At 38.0% G+C, this 14,778-nt stretch overlaps 1 protein-coding gene, 1 non-coding gene and 1 pseudogene across 10 annotated transcripts in view; 2 read left to right on the top strand and 1 right to left on the bottom strand.

The window, feature by feature from the left end:
* Nucleotides 1–14,778, bottom strand: part of Rapgef6 (Rap guanine nucleotide exchange factor 6) — a 223,318-nt gene that overhangs the window by 157,950 nt on the left and 50,590 nt on the right. The window lies entirely within an intron of this gene.
* LOC105741946 lies at nt 6,661–7,133 on the top strand (annotated as a pseudogene).
* Nucleotides 10,328–10,451, top strand: LOC111816323. Its single transcript, XR_002820748.1, has one exon. It is a non-coding gene; the product is annotated as a U6atac minor spliceosomal RNA (small nuclear RNA).

The raw sequence follows: 14,778 nt of genomic DNA on the forward strand, positions 1-14,778 counted from the left end.
AAACAAAAGTAGGCATCTGAAATGAATATGGGGGGGCCTGCCCCTTAGCTCAGTTCTTTAAGTGGCTGCTTCAACAAAGCAGTCAGGCTCAGGTGGCTGTGGTTCGATCCCCACAACTCAAGCCAGCCAATCATGCCCTGAAAGCATTTGGAGCAAAAAACAAAACAACAACAACAACAACAAAAAAAAAAACCATTCTGAAATGAATATGTACTTCTCAGAGGAAGAAATACAAATGGCAAATAATTACATGAAAAAATGTTCCACATCACTCATCATTTGAGAAATGCAAACTAAAACAACACTGAAATACCATCTCACCCCAGAAAGAATGGCTGTCATAAAGAAATCCACTAACAGCAAATGCTGAAGAGGCTGTAGGGGAAAAGGAACCCTTCTCCACTGTTGCTGGGAATGTAGACTGGTACAACCACTATGGAAATCAGTATGGAGAGTCCTCAAAAAACTAGGATTGGTGGTTCCATTCAACCCAGCTATTTCCCTTCTGGGTATTTTTCCAAAAGAACTGAAAGCAAAGCATCATACCACAGTCATACATGTGCACCCATGTTTATAGCAGCACAAGTTTTCAAAGCCAAACCTCAGAAACAATCAAAATGCCCATCACCTGAGGAATGGATAAGAACGATAATGGTACTTTTATACAACACTTTTATACAATGGAGTATTACTCAGCTGTAAAGAAATGGCAAATTTGAGGCCTTTACAGGTAAATGGATGCAACTAGAGGCTACACTCATATGATGCTTTCTTTCTTTCTTTTTTTTTTTTGGGGGGCGGAACTGGGGATTGAACTCAGTCCCTTGCACTTGCCTGGGAAGCGCTTATTCCACTGAGCCATCTCCCTGGCCCCTACACTCATATGAGAAATGTGACCCATGTGTGTAAATATTGTATTGTTTCCCTAGTGTAAGAACCTGAAAGAATTAAAAAAAAAAACAAACAAACCCTGAAAGACATAATAGATATAGCAAATTGGAAAGAAACTGAATATGAGGAATACATAACGAAGATGAGGGGAAGGAAAAGATAGTAAAAAAGGGGGTAAAATCATGCAAGTATACACACAGGATAACTGAGATGACTATATTACTAGTTTCCATCGCTTTTTTGAAAATAGCAATAATGTCTTTTTTTTTTTTTTTTTTTTTTTTTTTGTATTTTAGTACAGGGTCTCCAGGGTCTCACTACATAGACCCAATTTGTAGTGATTCTCCTGTGTTCAGCCTCCAAAAAGCTGGGATTACACGTGCATGCCACCATGCCCAGTCTCAATCACCATCTCAGCGTGCCCCATGGGCAGGGCCAGCACAGAATGCAGGGGATCAAACCCCGGCTGCTGCGTCTTCCTAAGCAGGCGCTTTAATCCGCTAAACTGTTTGGATGACCCTAAAATTTTTACTTTGATTAACTGCATATGTCAATCTCTGTAAACTGAGCAACTACATCAAAGACAGCAATATGCAATACAGAAACCATGGTTAAATAGCTCTCATCTTGCTGTCCTAAATGTGTATCATTTCTAATGGCATCAAATATTATACTCTTTAAAATCAATTAAAAATAATAAAGTAAAAAGGTCAAGAAAAAAATTAAGGTTTATTAAAAGCAAGAGTTAATGTTTAATTGTTTGTCCAGCCTTGCAGACCTATATCTGTTAATCTGAACAACAAATTTCATAATAAAAATATATAACAGTAGATAGGATCTCAAGTCCACATCTTGTACAGCAATTAACCACTAAGAAGAATATATGCAGTGTGTTATTTGTTGAATCTGTACTTCAGATTTGATCTGAAACTGTCTCATTGCTGTTTATCAATAAAATAAAAAAAATTAAAAAAGAACAAAAAAAATACATAACAGCCATTGTTGATTTGCCATTCTTGTTTGGAAAGCACGTATCATATGTATTGTTATATATTACTCTGTTTCTGTCTTTGTTTTTGCTTTCATTTTTACTTTTTTTTTTTTTTTTGGCTGAACCGGGGATTGAATTCAGACCCTTGCGCTTGCCAGGGAAGCGCTTATTCTACTGAGCTGTCCCCGGCCTCTTGTTTTTACTCTTCAAAATAAATTTTACAAAAGAGGGGGGGAAGATAATCAGAAACTATAAAACCCTGCTGCTAGAATTTAAAGAAAACCCAAATAAAGAGGGATATATCTTGCTTACAGAATGAAAAATTTGGCATTATTAAAATGGCAACTTTCTCTAAATTGTTCTACAGATTTAACATACTATAATTACAATTTAAAACCCCAGAAAGTTGCCTTGGAATACTGATGCTATGAGAGCCTAAAATTTACATGTGACAGTCACAGTGGTGCCATACACCTGTAATCGCAACACTTGGATGGCTGAGGCAGAAGGATCACTGCAAGTTTGAGGACAGCCTGGGCTACATAGTGAGACTCTATCTCTCTCAATCAACCAATTAATCAAACAAACATAAACCTAAATAAAATTTATTTTAGAATCTAAAATAATTTCACGATAGAACAAAGTTCGAACATGTATATAATTAAAATTCAGAACATACTACTTAGGTTAAGAGTACTCTAGGCATTGGATCAATGAAGAAAGGCAACCCATACAAACAGTTCAACTGCTTTTGTCAAAAAGATATCAAGGGTAGTCAATGGGGAGATAGTCTTTTGTGTTAATGGTGCTAGAAAAACCAGGTATCAATACAGAAGAAAAAAAGAAAGTTACTGTAAGATCATAAGAAAAAAAAATTAGAAATCAGAGATATAAACAAAACATTATAACTATTAAAACTCCCCATGGTAAGTATACCTTTATAGCAGGACAGGCAGTCCAACTCTATGTGTGGAACTGCACCTCGAATGACTTCAGATTTTGCCATCTCTGTGCATTTTAGTTGATCATCTTGTGGTCTCTGCGCTTTGCTTCTTGCTTTGCGAATCAATAACCAGCCCTGTATCCCGGGGACAACCTGGCTGGAATGCAACACAGCTGCGGACTCAGTCTGCCATTACATTGCTGGTGAGCTCTGTACACATATTCTTGATAACAACCTGGCATTTTCCTTTCCTGTCATGTTTTGTAGCCTTGCACTGGCAGCAGTAATATAAATTTCACAAAAATGAGTTGAAGCATTCTCTTCCCCTATTTTCAAAGAATTTGCATACAACATCTAATACTGCTTCTGTCTTTAAAAGCATTCAGCAATAAAGCCTGGGCTTGGGAATTTATTTGTACTTAAAAAAAAAAAAAAACTTTTTTGAGAGTGTTTTGGCAGTATATGTCCTTGTAATACTTGCCCAATTTGTTAACACATATTTCACAAAAAGCCTTTGTAGTACTAATTTCTATAGCAAAAGTATATCCCCTACCTTTCATGTATGATTTTGTAATTTGCTTACTGGTTTTTTTTTAAATTTTAACTATTTGGTACAGGGTCTCACTATGCACCTCGGACACATAGTGATCCTCCTGTCTCAGCCTGGGTTACAGGTGTGCATGCCACCATCCCAATTTCAGTGTCCAGCTTGATGGGGGGCCAGCATGGCATGTGGTACCAGATATCAAATCCAGGTCCTTGCACTTGCCAGGCAGGCGCTTAGACTGCCTAGCTATCTCTCCAGCCCTACTTAATGTTTTTGAAAGCCAGTTCTGACTTCTGAGAAGATAGAGCAGTAAGCAGCAACAAATCAGCCTCCTTAAGATTCAGAATCCAAACAATGTAAACACCAACTTGGGGAAGAAAAGAAGGTGGGAGGTGCATCCCTGGGATCCACAAAAGGTATCACTGGAAAATTGGATTTTAAAAGAAACTGGAGAGACAGACTACAACACAGAAAAAGGGGCAATCTGTACTTTCTCTCTGGCTCTTACTTAGCTTGTGAGAAAGGAAGATCAAATCTGAAGCAATGATGCAGAGGGCTTTAGGGAGAAACACCCCAGTGGAAGGGAGCAGTGGGTGCTGTGCACTGCAACAGCTGGTGAGTGACTCCAGTCCAACTGCCTGCCACATACTCTGGAGAGAGTGGTTGGTTAGATGCCATGTATAGAGGGGTCAACCGAACCAGGGATGTGGAACAGCTTTAGACTGGCTTCCTCTCAGGGCTCCCAGTGTTAAACCCCAACTGTGACTGGGTGAAGACAGCCCTGGTGGACATCCATGGTCAGGGAGCTGTGGTCAGGCCGGTAAGAGACACCCAGAGTATTACAAGCTAAATACTTCAGCCCGCCCACCTGACCAGAGGCCAGGTTCAGCCTGAATTCCAGAGGATTTATTAATCCCCAAACTGGCACTGTGCCCTAACTCTACAGCCTGGTGGCAATTACCCAGCACAGAACCAGGCTCTGGCCACCTCCTTTCTCCACTAGTGAGAGTAGTCACATCTTAAATTGGACACTACTACAAAACTGTAACCCCAGAAGATAACCACAGGCTTGAAATCACAGAAATATTATTTTAAGAATTTTTTTGTTCATTTTTTAAAACAATCATTTATTTACTTACTTAATATAGGGTCTCACTACACAGCTCAGACTTGTAATGATCCTGTCTCAGCCTCCCTAGCACTGGGATTACAGGTGTGTGCTACCATGCCCGGTTTCGGTGGCTGGCACGGTGTGCCTGGGGTTCCAGGGCTGGCAAGGCATGCAGTACTGGGGATCAATCCTGGGCGGGTCCTTATATTTGCCAGGCAGGTGCCTAGACCGCTGAGCTAACTTTCCAACCACTGGTTTTTGTTTTTGTGTGTGAACACTGATTCTAGTTTTTTCGACATGTTCTTGTTCTACATTTTTCTTCTTTCCTTTCTTCTGTCTTCTTCATCTATTTCCTAAGACACGGGCAATCTCTTTTGCCCTTCGGCCTTACTTCTAATATCTTTGTCTTCTTTTATTTTTCTGTAGTTTCCTCTTCTAACTCTTAAAATTTTTTCCACTTAATGACTCTCATTTTTATTCTCTGTATAACTTCTTTTTTCTCCTTCTGTCTTCTACTTCTTGCCTGTTTTTTTGTCTTACCTTTACCCAATTCTACAAACGTCTTTCTACTCCCAATAAGATCCTTTGTACTACTTCTCTCCTCCTTCGCCTATCATACATGTTAAGTTTTCAAAGCTTTCTTCTTGCATATACCCATTCTCAAACCTGAAATCCTTAATAGCATAACCAAAATGTATTGTTAATCTTTTTTATAGTTACCTCTGTAAAATTACTAATGTATTCTTTTCAACTATTAGCAGAGGTATAGCTGTTGCACTTAGCTCACATTAGCTTTAAGTCAATACCTTGGTTCCCTTAATGTTTACATCATAATTGACAGTTTCTTCTTTAAAAGTAAGGCATGGAACAAAACTGGTTTTTATAGTATGTTAATATATAATTTGTCTCAGAGCCGGCCAAATAGCTCAGTGGATTAAAGTACCTGCTTAGGCAGGTGCTGGGGCTGGGAGTTTGATCCCTGGGGCCTGCTGTGCAGGACCCGCCTCCAGGGCATGCTGAGACAGTGATTGAGAGTGGGCACAGTGGCATGCCCCTGTAATCCCAGTACTTGGGAGGCTATAAACAGGAGGATCACTATGAGTCTGATCTATGCAGTGAGGCCCTATACACCCTTTATACCCTGCCCTAAATAAAAAAAATAATAATAATAATTTGTCTCAAGCAATGCTACCATAGCTGCTTCACTTTACATTAACATTAATAGAGCCACATACCTGTCACTATTTCTCTGTAAGCCAACATTCAGCTTGTCTTCCTAATGCAAGAGTATGTGCCAGCCAGACAGATAGCTCAGCAGACTAAAGTGCCTGCGTAGGCAGGTGCAGGAACTGCAGTTTGATTCCTGGTGTGCCATGCTGGCCCTGCCCCCAGGGCACGCTGAAACAGTGACAGAGACTGGGGTGGTGGCGCATGCCTGTAATCCCAGCTCTTGGGAGGCTGAAAACAGGAGGATCACCACAAGTCCAATCTATGTAGTGAGACCCTGTATGAAATACATTGGAGAAAAAAAAAGAATGCTAGAGCACAGTATCACAGAACTTGTTTGCTGGGCTGCTTACAATACATCCTTTCTAAAACTAACAAAGATGGCTGAATCTTGGGGCTGTAACAAAGGATTACAGTTAGCCCTACCCAAAGGACAACAAGCAATTAAAGAGATTGCCATGCTAGCCAGAAAGTCTTTACACTATAGTAAGCATTCACAAACCTCTGAACAAAAATAAACACATAGAAACATGGGAAGAAATGCAACAAAACACCTCCAAAATCCCTAACCCCCCAAGGCCAATAGAGAAGCAGAACTACATAAACCTTTCTCTTGAATGACTCAAAAACATAGCAGAGGTGGTCAGAAAACAGCTCAAAGAAATACTTGGTTGGATTAGTTTAAGATATATCTAAACAGATAATGGCAATAATAACCAAAAAGATGCAAGCGTTCTCAGAATACATTAATAGAAAGCTAGGAGAGCTGAACAGAATGATCAACAGAATGGAAATGACAAGTTCATGAAAGAATTAGAGTCCATAAAAATGTTTCAATCAGAAATTCAGAGACTAAAAATCGTACTGAAAGCATGGGAAGCAGGACAGACCAACTTGAGGACAGAATTTCAAAACTAGAAGACAATGATGTTAAATGACTATAGAGCAACATGCCTAAGTTTTGTGACTACTGCGATACCTCACCCATGACTCTCCGTCTGTGAGAAACACACACTGCAGTGGTAGGAAACATAAAGACAATGTGAAAGACTACTATCAGAAATGGATGGAAGAGCAAGCTCAGAGCCTGACTGATAAAACAATGGCTGCATTTCAACAAGGAAAGAAACCTCCTACTCCATTCTCCACTCCTCCCCCAGCAGGGGCTATGATCCCACCTCCACCCAGTCTCCTGGGTCCTCCTCGCCCTGGTATGATGCCGGCACCCCATACGGGAGGCCCTCCCATGATGCTAATGATGGGCCCCCCTCCTCCCAGGATGATGCTGGTAGGACCTGCTCCCAGAATAAGGCCACCCATGGGAGGACACATGCCAAAGGTGCCTGGGCCTCCAATGATGCAGCCGCTGGCTCGGCCCATAACGGTGCCCACTCAGCCAGGAATGACTCAACCAGACAGATAAAGTGGAGGGGTAGCCTCTCTGTATCAGTTTTATACTATTTGTTCTGCTTCACCAGGGGATCACGGTGCTGTGACTAGGTGTTTTCTAATAGCATGAATGACAAGGAAGACTTGCTCCCCCATCCTATCAAAGAATAGTTTTGAAGGGAGAAGTACGATAAACAAAAGTGCAGAAAGTACAGTTTCATTTGTATTGTGAAACGTGAAAATAAGCTTGTCAGCTCTTTTAGTTAAAAAAAAAAAAGACAATGATGCTTTTAAACACCAACTACTCAAACACACCTTAAAAACAAGAGAATATGAAAATCTGATCCAACAACTGCTAGATAATCCAAAGAAAATTATTCTAAAATAAGTAAAAAATTAAAAGACAACACAAATGGCATTAAAAAAAAAACACTGTTCACAAAAGTCCATCATAGGGACACAATCTTAAAAACTGTTAGGGAAAGGCAACAAGTCCCATGTAGAGTATACCCACTATAATCACAGCAGACTTCTCTACACGAACCTTAGTGCACAGGAATGCTTGGAGTAAAGTGTATCAAGCCCTAAACGACAACTTCCAACCCTATGTGCCCCACAAAACTTCTTTAAAAAAGATTTCTCTTTATAACTGATGGAAAAATAAGGCATTTCCGCAACAAAGTGCACCTTAAGAAATTGATGACCACCAAACCAGCATTATAAAAACTTCTCAAGGAAACCCCAGAAAAGAGACAATGAAGCCAACAAAGTCAATAAATCAAAAAGACCGAAAACAAATGGCAGATGGCCGGCCAAATAGCTCAGTGTATTAAAGCGCCTGCTTAGGCAGAGTGCAGTGGCCCAGCTTCAATTTCCGGCAAGACATGCTGGCCTCGCCCCTGGGGCCTGCTGAGACAGCGACTGCGACTGGGTGTAATCCCCACGCTTGGGAGGCTGAACACAGGCAGATCACTACGAGTCTGATCTGTGCAGTGAGACCTTGCACCAAATATATAAATTAAAAAAAAAAGTCAAAATGTGTTAGTTAATGGAACAACTCAACAGAAGAGCTAATTAACAATTACAAACATATACTTACCAATAACTAGCACACGCAACATCATAAAATAAACACTGAGAGACACATGAAAAATTAGATAAGCACTAATACAACAGTAATGGGGATTTTTGGTTTTTAGAGCAGAATATTTATTGGAGGAAAGAAAGCTTCTATCCAAGAGAAAGACAGGAGGAGGACTTGAAAGGGTTGCCCCAGTAATGGGGAATCTTAATAACCCACCATTCGCAAGTGAACAGATCAACTAGACCAAAAAAAAAAAAAAAAAATTAATTCAACAAAATCTTCGAACAAATGAGCTTAGCAGATACCTATGGAATGTTCCATCCAACAACAACACAGATGTTCTCAGGAACACAGGGGACTGTCTCTAAAATGACCCCATACTAGCAAATAATTCCATTCATAACAACATTTATAAGAATAAATACTTGGGAATACTTTTAACAAAGTGTAAGATATGTACCCTGAAAAACACAAAATGTAGTTTAGAGAAATAAAAGACCTCCAGGTTAACAAAGGATACATATTGTAAAAAGTGAAAGTCTTACCAAATTATCTGGATTCAAATAATGTCAAAATCTCAAATGTTTATTGTACAAACGAACAAATAAAGTTCAGATGGAAATGCCAAAGAATCTAAAATAGTCAAAACCATTCAAAATAAGTAAAACTGTAAGACTAGTTCAAAACTTACAACAGGGCAGGGGAGATAGCTCAGTAGAACAAGCGCTTGCCTGGCAAGCTCAAGGTCCTGAGTTCAATCCCCAGTGTCGCACAAAAAAAAAAAAGAAAAAGAAAACCTACAATAAAACCATAATAGACAAGACAGTGGTCCTAAGGGCCAAGATGCAAAAATAGTTAAATGAAGCTGGGCACGTAGGCACATGTATGTTAATCCTAGCATTCACATTTCCTGACCCCATCTCAAAATTAAAAGAAAAAAAATTTTAAAGGGTTGCAGATCAAGTTCAATCTTCATCACTAAAAAAGTTAAAAGGTACAGTATTAACACACACACACACATACAAACACACACACACACGCTAAAAATGGCTTTTCCAGTTTTCAGGCTATTTAATGGAGAAAATACAGCTTTTACAACAGATGATGCTGAGTTAATTAAGTATAAAATATCAATATTTAAAAACAGCAACAGGGCTGGAGAGATGGCTCAGTGGTCTAAAGTACCTTCTTGAAACAAGCTTGGCAAAGCACAGGGACTGCGGTTCGATCCTCCAGCACCACATGCCAGCCAGCCCCACCCCCTGGTGGGCTGAGCTGGCCACATACACACAATAAATAAATGTAATAAATAAAAATAAAAATAAAAAAAACAAAAAAACAGCAACAAAGCCAAAAATGAATCACCAGCCAAAACCCAAAACTTAAACTTAACAAAACTTCTAGTAAAATCCACAATAATCACGAGGTTGGTTTAAGTTTTGTTAGATATGACATCAAAAACACAACTACTCTTGAAAGAAAAAAATTATTTTTAATTTGGTCTTCATCAAAATTAAAACTTCTGTGGTTCAAAAGAGACAATTGGGCTGGGTGCGGTGGCATACACCCACAGTCCCAGCACTCCAGAAGCTGAGGCAAGAATGTGTATGAAGGCCAGCCTGCGCTACAAAAGCGAACTCAAGGCCAGTCTGAACTGCATAGCAAGGCCCTGTCTCAAAAAGAGAAAAAAGACAGAGAGGGAAGGAGGAAATTAAGGTACAAGCCACTGAATGGCAGAAAATATACACACATAATTCATCCTCTAAAAACTTGTATACAAATTCTTTTAGCAGCTAAGAATAAGAGAAAACATAATTTAAAAATGAAAAAAATTAGTTAATACCAAAGTTAGTAAATTCTAAAGGATCAATGAAACAGATTAGTCAGTGAATTTCATAATATTCCAAGATATAACATCCACATATGAAACACCTCTACATGGAAACTTGAAAACCACTGTTGACGGAAATTAGAAGACTTAAATAAATGGCATGATATATCTTGTTAAGAGTCAATTCTGAGGGGCCAGCGAGATGGCTCAGTGGAATAAGCGCTTCCCTGGCAAGCGCAAGGGCCTGAGTTCAATCCCAGGTTCCTCAAAAAAAATAAAAATAAAATAAAAATAATGATAATAACAATAATTTGTGTTGTATGAAAGGATAGAAGGTTAGTACTCCCCGACAAGGATGGAAGAGGCCCTCAGGCCTGACAACACGCATACGGTTAAGGCATTGCCACCTACTTCGTGGCATCTAACCACTGTTTTTTTTCTAATATTTTGTTGAGTTTACACACCTATAATATTCAAATAACGGAACTTAACAAAAAAAGGGGATACAGATGAATGTCCATTTTGTATGTGTATTCAAAGTGGTTAGGATAGATATATAGTAACGTTCTCTTAATGAATAGAGGGATTTGTTCTAATGGTGTTTGTAAATAGGATATCAAGTCCGCATCTTGTACAGCAATTAACCACTAAGAAGAATGTATGCAGTGTGTTAAATATTGAAACTGTCCTACCGATTTGATTTGAAATTGTCTCATTGCTATTTATTTATCAATAAAATTATGGCAAAAAAAAAAAAAGAGTCAATTCTGGGGCTGGGAAGATAGCTCAATGGTCCAAGTGCCTGCCTGGCAAGCACAAGGACTAGTGTTCAATCCCTGATACTGCATGCCATGCTGGCCCCAAAAGCCCAGGTGCACCACGTAAGCCCAAAACTGGGTGTGGTGGCGCACGCCCATAAATCCTGTGCTGGGGAGGCTGAGATGGGAGGATCACAAGTCTCAAATGTGTAGCAAGACCCTGTATCAAGTAAGTAAATAAATAAATAAATGAGCCAATTCTGATTTATAGATTCAGCACTTTCCCTATTAAAATCTTGCAAGTTTCTAAAATTAACAAACATTAAAATTAATTTATATGGTACTGCAAAGAACTTACAATAACCAAAACAATTTTGACCAAGTTGGAGAACCCACAGTACTGCATTTTGCAATTTGATATGACAGCAAAGTCAAAAAATAACCAGGTATGATAGAGCCTTCCCATCATCTCAGCACTCTGGGGACTATTTTAAGAGCTAGCTTGGGAGCTACAATGAGACCCTATCTCAAAAAACCCAAAACAACAACATCCAGTGAAACAAAATAATAAACTGGGAAATAGGTCTACAAATATATAGCTATTCCCATTTCAGTAAAGATGCAAAGGCAATCCAGGGGAAAAGGAGATCTTTCATTAACAGATGGTGCTGGCTGGGGATGTAACTCGGGACACAGCACTTTTCTACTGCATTAAAGCCCTGGGTTCGATTTCCAGTACCTCAGAAACCAAACAAGAAAAAGTGCTAAAGCAGTGAAGGACACAAGGATAAAAGATAAAGTTAGATTTGGATTTCATATTACACATAAAATTAGCTCAAAATAGACCTAAGTAGATAATAGTGAAATAAAATTTGTAAGACAGAACAATATAAAAATATTCTTTGTGACCTTGGGTTAATCAAAGATTTCTTACATACACCACAAAAACAGCCCATTAATGAAAAAAAAAAAGCTGATAAGTTGAACTTCATCAAAATTAAGTACTTCTGCTGTGTGAAAAACAGTTAACAGAAGACAATCCACAGGCAAGAAAAAAGTATTTGCAGATCACACACAAGACCTGTTTTTCAGAACATGTGTGCAGCATATATACCATCTTTTGGAATGCAAACATAAATTAAACAACGCTACTCCCCAGTGGATAGAAGATAAAAAGAAACATTTCGTAAGAGGCATAAAATGTCAGGCATGTGAAAAGATGCTCAATAATACTGAACTACAACCAGATACCACAATATACCAAGACTGACATTACTCTAGCTGTTAAGGAGGATGTGATGGAGAACATATATACTGATGATGAGAATGTAACCCTCATAGAACTTATAGCACCTTTTTAGAAGATTAAACACACATCTACCATCTGGTCTAGCCATTCTTAGGTATTCATTTAAAAATAAATGAAAGTATATGCCCATATAAAGACTTTCACTCCAAAGAAAGATGTAAAACCATTCTACTCTTACACAGCTTAAGAAAAATCATTTTTTGTCCATATATAAACTTGCACATGTAAATTCACACCAACCCTATAATAGTCAAAAGGAAACAATCAAATGTCCACCAGTAACTGAACCTAAACATATATATTCATGTAATACTGAAATAAAAATAGTACATATAACATGGATAAACATCAAAATAATTTTAGTGAGTATAAGAAACTAGACAAGTATATACACTGTCAGCTTTCCACTATATAAACTTCAAAAAAAAAAAAAAATCCTTCTGAAATGGGGGCCTGCCTATTAGCTCAGGTGTTTTAAGTGCCTGCTGAAAGAAAGCAGTCAGGCCCAGGACGCTGTGGTTCGATCCCCTCATCCTCAAGCCAAACCAGACCTGCCCTGAAGGCATCCTGAATGGCAAATAAATAAATAAATAAATAAAATAAAATAAAATCAAAATCATTATATAAACTTCAGATAACATAAAACAACCTATATTGACAAAGTAAGTAAGTAGTAATTACCTGGGCAGTAAGGAAGAAGGGAAAGTTAGGAGTGGTTTTACACTTTCCAACAGTAAAAAATTTTAACTTCTAATAGTGTTTTTTGTAGATATTCACATATGCCAAAACAAGCCTTTTATATATTGTAAATACGTGCAGGTTTTACAGTAGATATCGGTTAACTCTAAATAAATGTATAGAAAGAGAACTAGACGAATGAAAATGTTTACCAAATTAATGAGATAAATGACAAATAGCCTGCATCCTGAACATATTAGATATTTTTACATAATGATAAAGATGAGCACCCTAACATTAAAACAGCCCAATTTAAACAGAGAAAGCTATGGTCAATAAGCACAATAAAAGTGCTCAGCATCATTACAATCAGGAAAATAGAAAAATCACTTCTCTACAACAAAAATAAACTAAAAGACTGACAACAGACACCACATGGTAATGGTGACAGTATACAGAAATAGAGATTCAAACTCTTCCACATTGCTGGGAGGTGTCTGAAATGGTAAAAACACTGTAGAGCAATTTGGGAGTCAATTATCAAACAGTATTTCTATTAAACATCAAAGCACTGCTAGGCTCGGACAAGATCACCCAGAACTATAGGATTTGGACTTCACATTGGAAACTTGAAGAACAATAGAAATCAATAAAGATTAAAATTATAGAAAAAAATGACATAAAGTAAAACATCACACTCGAGAGTTCAAATGAGCACTGTTCCAGGGCCCTCTACTCTAATCAAAGTTCTGAATCTCACCAGAATGTTGGGTGCTCAATATCTTGTGATGTTCCTGTGCACATAAATAAACTTATGTGCCTTTTCTCTGTTAATCAGGTGATTGTCAGTACATTTGTCAGACTCAAATATTCAATTTCAATAGGGAGTAGAGAGATTTCTCCTGCCTCTGCAATACATTTTAAGGCTCTATTAATCATAATAGGGTAGTATTCGAGTAGGGATACATAAAATCTAGTAGAGCAGATCAGCAGTCCAGAAGGACATATATAGATATGACTTTTATTTTATTTTTTTATTTTTTTATTTTTTAAATTTTATTTATTTATTTATTTATCTTGTGTGTGTGTGGCCAGCTCAGCCCACCAGGGGGTGGGGCTAGCTGGCATGTGGTGCTGGAGAATTGAACCGCCGTCCCTGTGCTTTGCTCAGTTTAGCTTGTTCTAAGTAGGTGCTTTAGACCACTGAGCCATCTCACCAGCCCTAGATATGACTTTTAAAAAACAAAACAAAACATGGTACTAAACAGAAAAATAATACAGAGGTATCCACATGGAAACCACTCAACATTACATCAGACACAAACACCAATTTCAGGTAGACTATAGACCTAATTGTGAAAGGAAAACAAGAAAAGCTCTAGAAAGTAATGAAGGAAAATATCTTCAGGACTTCCAAAATAGAAAAGATCAATAAACTGCTATAACTAAATTACAATTAAGAACTTGTATGCAACCAAAAATCTTACTAAAAGAATAATTCACAGAATAGGTAAAATATATCTGCAACAAAAACAATCAAATAAGGTTTCATATTCCAAAGATGTAAATAATTTTTACATTTCATTTACAAACAGAGAAGTCACTGGATACACGAGAAATAGATCTGAAGAAACTTGCAAAAAAAGTGATGCTAAGGAAATTATACTCATTCATCAGCAATCAGTAAAATTCAAATCATTCAATCATAGGGCCAGACAAATAGTTCAGTGAATTAAAGTGCATGCAAGCAGGGTTTGATCCTTGGGGCGCTCTGAGATGGCGATTGAGACTGGGCGTGGTGTAATCCAAGCTCTTGGGAGGCTGTAAACAGGCGGATCACTACAAGTTCGATCTAGCAGTGAGACCCACTGCTAGAATTTACTATTTGAAAAAATTCAAATAGTAACGACAATAACATAGTACTGTGGACTCTGAAGAATAACTGAAATTAAGCAGTCAAAAAATTAAGAATGAAAGGACTACTAAGTGTTGGTGAAGATATAAAACAACAGAAATTTT

Source organism: Octodon degus, unplaced genomic scaffold (assembly GCF_000260255.1).
Source record: "Octodon degus isolate 3935 unplaced genomic scaffold, OctDeg1.0 scaffold00029, whole genome shotgun sequence".
Classification (NCBI taxonomy): Eukaryota; Metazoa; Chordata; class Mammalia; order Rodentia; family Octodontidae; genus Octodon; species Octodon degus.